We start from the raw sequence: 7049 nt of genomic DNA, 5'->3' as shown, positions 1-7049 counted from the left end.
AATACATCTTCACTGCTGTCATGCTCATTTGAAGCATTTAAAAAATGATAGGCAGGGCTGTCTCCAGGGCTCCTCCTGGCAGGGCAGACTATATAGGAAAAAGCATGAAAACCAACACTTCTGTCATCGTCTGCCTCAGCCTGATCACTTAAAATAACTATGGAACAATTCCTAAGAAACTACCATAACTTTACTCCAATCCAGAAGTTCTAATATCAAGTTAATTAATGGTGCTCTAAAACTAAGTAATACAAAAGCCCCGCTTCAGTCCAAAACTTTCCAAGATGCACTACACATCCTTGGCTTTAGGACAAACAAGACACACTCATTTTTTTAAGAAGATATCACTAATATTTTTTCTATTATGTTATATTAGTAAAATAGATCATGTGAAAGGAAATTTCTCAGAAATAACATTCAAATGAAAGGATTAGATTTAAATGTACTGAAGGTGATGAACAGGAAGGGAAAGCAAAAACAAAGCCACACACACACACACACACACACACACACACACACACACACACAACAGAAGAACATTTCAGAAGAAAACAGGGAAGAGGAAAGGGAGACTTTCTGAGTGTGGGAAAGTCTGCAGTGGCCACACAAACGTCCTGATGCAGAATCTCCAGGGGTGGGCTCACCCGTCACCGTGTTAACACACGCTCCAGATGATTCTGGGACAGGGTAAAGCTTCGGAAACTGAACGAGAACATTCTGTGACCCACATTTCAACCTCTTTAAAGGTGAGGCTGAATTTTTTCTCTTTTATACCCTCCCAGTGTCCCAGGCAGATGAGTGCACGACTGCCATTCATATTCAAGAGAAGTCTCTGGAACCTCCCCAACGCTAGTGAGTCCACACTTGATGTCATTCCAGTTTCCAGTAGAAGCCAATGCTCTTCTGCAGAAGTTTTCTGTTCCACAAACTGATATTCATATGAGACTCGCATCACAATTCATTGTGCCAAGGTTAGCCCTGGGCTTCCAAACAGGGGTGGCAGGTCCCCTAAGTTGCTTCTTCCTTGGCTGGAAGTTGGATTACTCATTGAGGGCCGAGGGGCTTCCCAAGCCACCGGCCGGCAGATGGGGAAGGACCTGTTTTTTCCTGTCTTCTAGTACAGTTAGTCTAACTCAATCCTCGTTCTTATTCTATTATGAAAATTTGATCATTTGCAGGGCAATGTCTAAAACCGTTAGGAAGCCAGACTAGTAAATGCTCTGGAATGTTGCCGCTTGGAAGGTTTCATCCTCAAGTCTTGGTTGAGTGCCAGATGTGGGCCATTGGGAAGAATTGGTTGACACTCTCCCAGCTCAGTCTCCCTCCCCTTATTTCTATAGAATTATGCTAAATGTCTCCATTTGGAAATAGGTATGCTCATCTATTCTGTACTTCTTTCAGTAAATATATTCCTAATTATTTTTATTTTTTGATCCTATTGTAAATGGAATTGTTCTTAATTTCATTCTCAGATGGTTCATTGCTAATGTATTAAAATACAACTGATTTTTTTATTTTTATATTGATCTTGTATCTTTCAAACTTGCTGAACTCTAATAGCTTTATTAATTCTAGTAGCTTTTTGGTGGATTTTTAATGATTTTTTTCTATCTAAAACCATGTCACCTGTGAATAGAGGTAGTTTCATTTCTTCCTTTCCTAACCTTGCTTTATTTCTTTTTCTGGCCTAATTGCCCTACCTAGAACCTTTAGTATAATGTTGAATAGCAATGGCAAAAGCAGACATCCTTGTCTTTTTCCTGATCTTAGTGGGGAAGCTGTCCATTAAGCTGTGGGTTTTTCATGGGTGCCTGTTATTGGATTAAGGAACTTCCTTTCTTTTCCTTGTTTGTTGATTGTTTCTTGATCACAAAAGGGTGTTGGATTTTGCCAAATGCTTTTTCTGCCTCTATTGAAATGATCACGTGGTTTGTCTTTTATTCTATGAAGATGGTGTGTTTCGTTGATTGATTTTTGGGATGCTGAAACAACCTTGCATTCTTAGGTTGAATCCCACTTTGGTCATCGTTACAATTTGTTGGTTGTTTCTATAGGTTGTAGCCAGAGCAAAAGAGAGACCTGAGGCGTTCCACAACCTGAACAGAAATCCAGCTGGACAAGGAAATTGAGGCTGAAACTGTGGAAACGAATGTGAAATTAAGACATTGGATATGGTGATGTTTGGGAATGATACCACATCCAAAGAACCCCCTGCACTCTCCATCACACTGGCAGACATTTGATGGCTCCAAGGCTTTGGAAATACTTTGGGTTGGGATTGGAGGCAGAGTAGGAAAGCAAAGTGCTCAAATTTACACTGAGCCTACCCTCCCTGTAGAAGTGAGTGGTACCAGAACTTCAAGCAAGGAGAAATAAGTGGATGAAAACTGGGAAGAGGGAAATGATAATCAAGTAAAGAAAAAACAACAAACTGACTTTGCCTCTTTCAATTCTTTCCCTGAAAAGGTTGCTAAGATGGAAAGAGTTACAAGTTAAACCATAAAATTGAGTAATTTTTAATAAATGTATGTACTATATCTTTCCTTTAACAGGCAGTTCTGACCTTAGAGCTCTGGGATTTCTGAAAACCAGTTGCATGTATATGTGTGTGTCTGTGTGTGTGAACATGTGTGTTATCACTGTACTCTGAGATCAAAGGTTCAGAAAATATATATATTTTTGGACAAAGAGCTCTACAAGTGGAAATCTAACCTCCTTGGAAAGAGTCACTGTTCCTTTCAAACAGCTGCTGCTCACCTCCACATTCCTGCAACTTTTGGATTTGTATTTCCCTTTGTAGCTGTGCTTCTTAGCATTTGTTATAATTTGTCACTGCATCTCCCCTACCAGCTCACAACCTCCTAAGGGTAAGATAACATACCAACACCTTTTTTCAGTGCCTACCATGTCTAGCTCATAGCCAATGTCACAACATGCTCATCATACATATTTGGTGACTGAATATATTTTTTCTTGTGCAAATTAACAGAAAAGATTTAGTAGGGATGTTTCATATCTGGGTTGGATGAAACCAAAGAGGTCATCATATGTCAGCTTGGAGGGTCTTGAGAAGACATGTAATCCATCTCCTGGTCACATGACAAGCTTAAGAACACATGAATGGCACAAGGTAACCCAGATGTGACCAACCAACTTCACCAAGGTCAAGTCAGAAAACAAGTGAAAGATGTATGAGGGTTATATTTTATATTCTTAATGAAAATGGCTATAAAAAATGATAGGCATTAACCAAAAAAATTCATGAAATGCAGCAACATTTAATAAACAAGAAAGAAAAAAACCACCAAAAATTCTGCAATCTGGAGTAGACAAAAGCCCTTCCTTTATTAATTAAAGTTATTGGATGCCATTGTGAAAAAATCCCTACTTTTTTTTTGAAAAATGTCAATGAGAAAATGGGCAATGCTTTTTTGGACATTGCAGCAGATTGAAGGAAGCTGTAAATTCTTTGTCACGCTCCCCTTTGCCAGATGGGGTGTGTTGTCCTTCCCCTTGAATCTGGAAGGGCAGTTTTCCCCACAGGAGGCAGTGGAAGTGATGGTGTGGCCCTTCCAGAAAGGCCAGCAGCTTCCACTTTCACACTTTTGGGAGCCCTGAATTCATGTCTAAGAAATTGGATGCCCTGCTGAAGAGAACACGTGGCGAGGCCGTGTGGAGAGGTGATGAGACTATACAGGGCCAGTCCTTACTCATTACAGCCATCCAGGCTCAGCCTTCCAGCTGTCCTCACCCCACGTCAGCCACGTGAGTGAGCCCTATTAACTCCCCAGTGACTGAAGCCCCCAGATGACATCACATGGAGCAGAAGAACAGCCTGGCTGATCCCAACCAACTCACAGTAGCATGCAAAAAAAATAAATGGTTGTTGTTTTAAGCCGCCAAGTTTTGGATTTGTTATTGTGCTTTTGTGCAGCTATAGAGATCTGAAATGGCTACCAAAAAATCTTAATATGTGAGCATTTCGGAGAAGTACAATACCCAAAACTAAATCTCAAGTCATATTGTGAAGCTGCAGACCATGTACTGGTCATTACTGATGAAATGAAGAGAACATGGGTGTGCAGGTTTGGAAATATTATATCCCCCAAACAGAGCCATGATCTTTTAACCCAATCTTGTTGGGTGGAAACTTTCAACTGAGTGTTTCCATGGAGATGTGACTCACCCAACTGTAGGTAATACCTTTGATTAGATTATTTCCATGGAGGTGTTACCCCACCCAGTCAATGTGGGTCTTAATTAAAATACTGGAGTCCTATAAGAGCTCACAGACAGAAGGAGCTTGGTGCTGCAGCTGAGAGAGAATTTTGGAGAGATGCCTGGGAGCTGACTGCTTTAAAGATGCTAGCCCAGAGTTTGCTCCAGAGAAGCTAAGAGAGACAAGCCCAGAGACATTTTGGACAAAGCCATTTTGAAACCAGAACCCTGGAGCAGACACTAGTCACGTGCCTTCCCAGCAAATAGAGGTTTTCTGGGCTCTATTGGCCATTCTTCAGTGAAGGTATACTCATGTTGATGCCTTAATTTGGACATTTTCATGGTCCTCAGATTGTAAATTTGTAACCAAATAAACCCTCTTTATAAAAGCCAATCCATTTCTGGTATTTTGCATAACAGCGGCATTAGCAAACCAGAACAATAGGTTTTGAAGTAATAAAATCAGAGTTGAGGACTGACTGACCTACTTTGGAATTCTTTAACCTTAAAGAAGTAACTCTACCTGGTTGCTCCTCCATCTCCTCATTGTCAAATAGAGGCATGGTTGACACTGAATTTAAAGGTTTCTGAGAAAGTTCATACTAAACCATTTAAGAGACGATGCTTTTTTACTAGGCAAGGTAGTGTTGCTTTTTATGCCTTTCTTCTCTTTACTTTGAGCTTAGATTAGTTGACTATATACCATGGCTTTTCAAAAGAGAATACTGTTGTCTTCTACCTTGGAAAGTCTACAGAACTAGGTTATTTAAGAGGCAATGTTTTGCCCATTTGCCATCCGAGAAGGAGTCCCAAGGGTTGATCTTAGGGATGCAAAGCTTTAAGCAATTTCACTGAGTCTATAAAAATTTGGAGCAGTGGGTAGCAAGGGCAGTTGACAAATCACAATAGGAACTTCTGAAAAAGCCACTAACACTTTCCCTTTTAGTCATCATCCATCTCCTCCAAACTGGCTCAATGCCTGGGGGCGGAAGATGAAAGTGAGGGAAGAAAATAAGAGCAGAGAATTTTCTGGGGCAAGTGATCTATTCCTCATTTCTGCTCCCTTTTGCGGGTAGCTATGGCTCCTTCCTCTACCACAACATTTATCAGAGTCATCACCTTGCCTAGCAGATTCTTTTGGTGCCTGGGTGAGATTTTTTGTTTATTATACATCTTCTCCACTAGAATGTAAGCTACATGAGAACCCTGTCTATTATGATCAACATATTGCATATATGGCCCCTAGAACAGTGCCCTGAACACTCAGGAAATATCTGTGGAATGAATAAATGCAGAGTTTCTCACACTTTGGCCACAGACTTACTGCATCAGGAATGGGGCCTTGAGAATCTGCCTCTTACTGAGCAAGTGGTTGATCCTTACACACTCTTATGATTGAGAACCACCCAACTTAGTGCCTGGATCAAACAAGGACATTTAGAAAAATCAGGGATAGGGAAATGGCATCATGGTATTCCAAACCCAGGATAAAGGAAGTTTTTATACCCACAGCCCCGGGAGCCATTTCCAAAGGGACCTACCAGCCCATAGGTCGTGGCTCCAGCCCAGGGCTGGCCGGGGAAGGGTGATCTTTCGGTCATTGCATGGTGAACTCATCCTCCCGGCAACTCCTCTACATTGCTCGTAGGCACATCACGGGCTGGATGACAAGCCCTGGTTTCAACCACATGGAAGCCCTGTGTGTGTCTGGCTCTGGGATTTTTCCTGTGGAACAAAAAGGCCTGAAGAGAAGGAGCCTCAAGAGCTGCTTGTCCGAGACAGGTGGGACAGAGAGAAAGCATGGCTCAGGAGTCAGGCAAAGATTCAAACCCATCTTCTAATCGCATTCCTTACATCAAACAAATTTTAGACAGATCAGAGATTGACATGAGAAAATATAAGAGGAGATTTTTATGATCCTCAAGAGAAAAAGGACTTTTCAGATGTTATGTCATCTCAGAGGCTGCAAGGAAAATAACTTATAATTTCAACTATGTAAAGGTGAAAAACTTTTGCACAGAAACGACATCTGGGAAAAAAAATTGACAAACAAATGATAACCTAGGGAAAACAGTTACCAATATGTTACCAACACAGGGTTACTGCTCATAATAGGTTAACAATTCCTATAAATACATGAGAAAATTTGGCAAAAATATGAGTAAACAGTCCAAGGAAGAAAAATGCCCAATAAATACAAAAAAATATGTTCAAGATTATTAATAACCAAAGAAACATAAATTAATATAATAGAGAAATACCATTTTGGGCAGATAGTAAAAGATTACTAATGTCCAAGTAAATGAAGCATAAGGAACCAAGTGCAGCCATCATACGTGTAAATCGTTAAAATCTTTTTTGGAGGATGAAATGTCAATATTGAGTAATATTTAAAACTTGCATTCTGTTTGACCCAGCAATTTTGTTTCTAGGAGTATAACCTAAACAAATAATTACACAAGTAAACCCCTGCTATATATACAATACACAGCTGTTTTTTACAGTACTGGGGATTTTTTAAAATTTGGAATAATTCTAAAGGCTCCTTGTGGTGGTTGTGTGGCCCGTGTGCTTCCGGGGAAGATGACCCTTGGCTTCAGTTATTGGTTTAGGAGAGGACACATGAGCCAAGAGGTCCAATCGGGGTAAATCTCTAGACACTTGCATGGAATATTAAGGTGGCAACATTTCTCTCTCTTCCTCTGAAAACCCCGATGTCAGGTTTGAAAGCAGGGTACTGCTCCAGCAACCATTTTGCCACCATGAGGGAAAACAACCTTCAAACAGAACCAACACACAGTGGAAGGCACATCAGACAGAAATGCAAAACA

Source organism: Choloepus didactylus, chromosome 17 (assembly GCF_015220235.1).
Source record: "Choloepus didactylus isolate mChoDid1 chromosome 17, mChoDid1.pri, whole genome shotgun sequence".
NCBI lineage: Eukaryota > Metazoa > Chordata > Mammalia > Pilosa > Megalonychidae > Choloepus > Choloepus didactylus.
Note: the sequence above shows the minus strand (reverse complement) of the source record.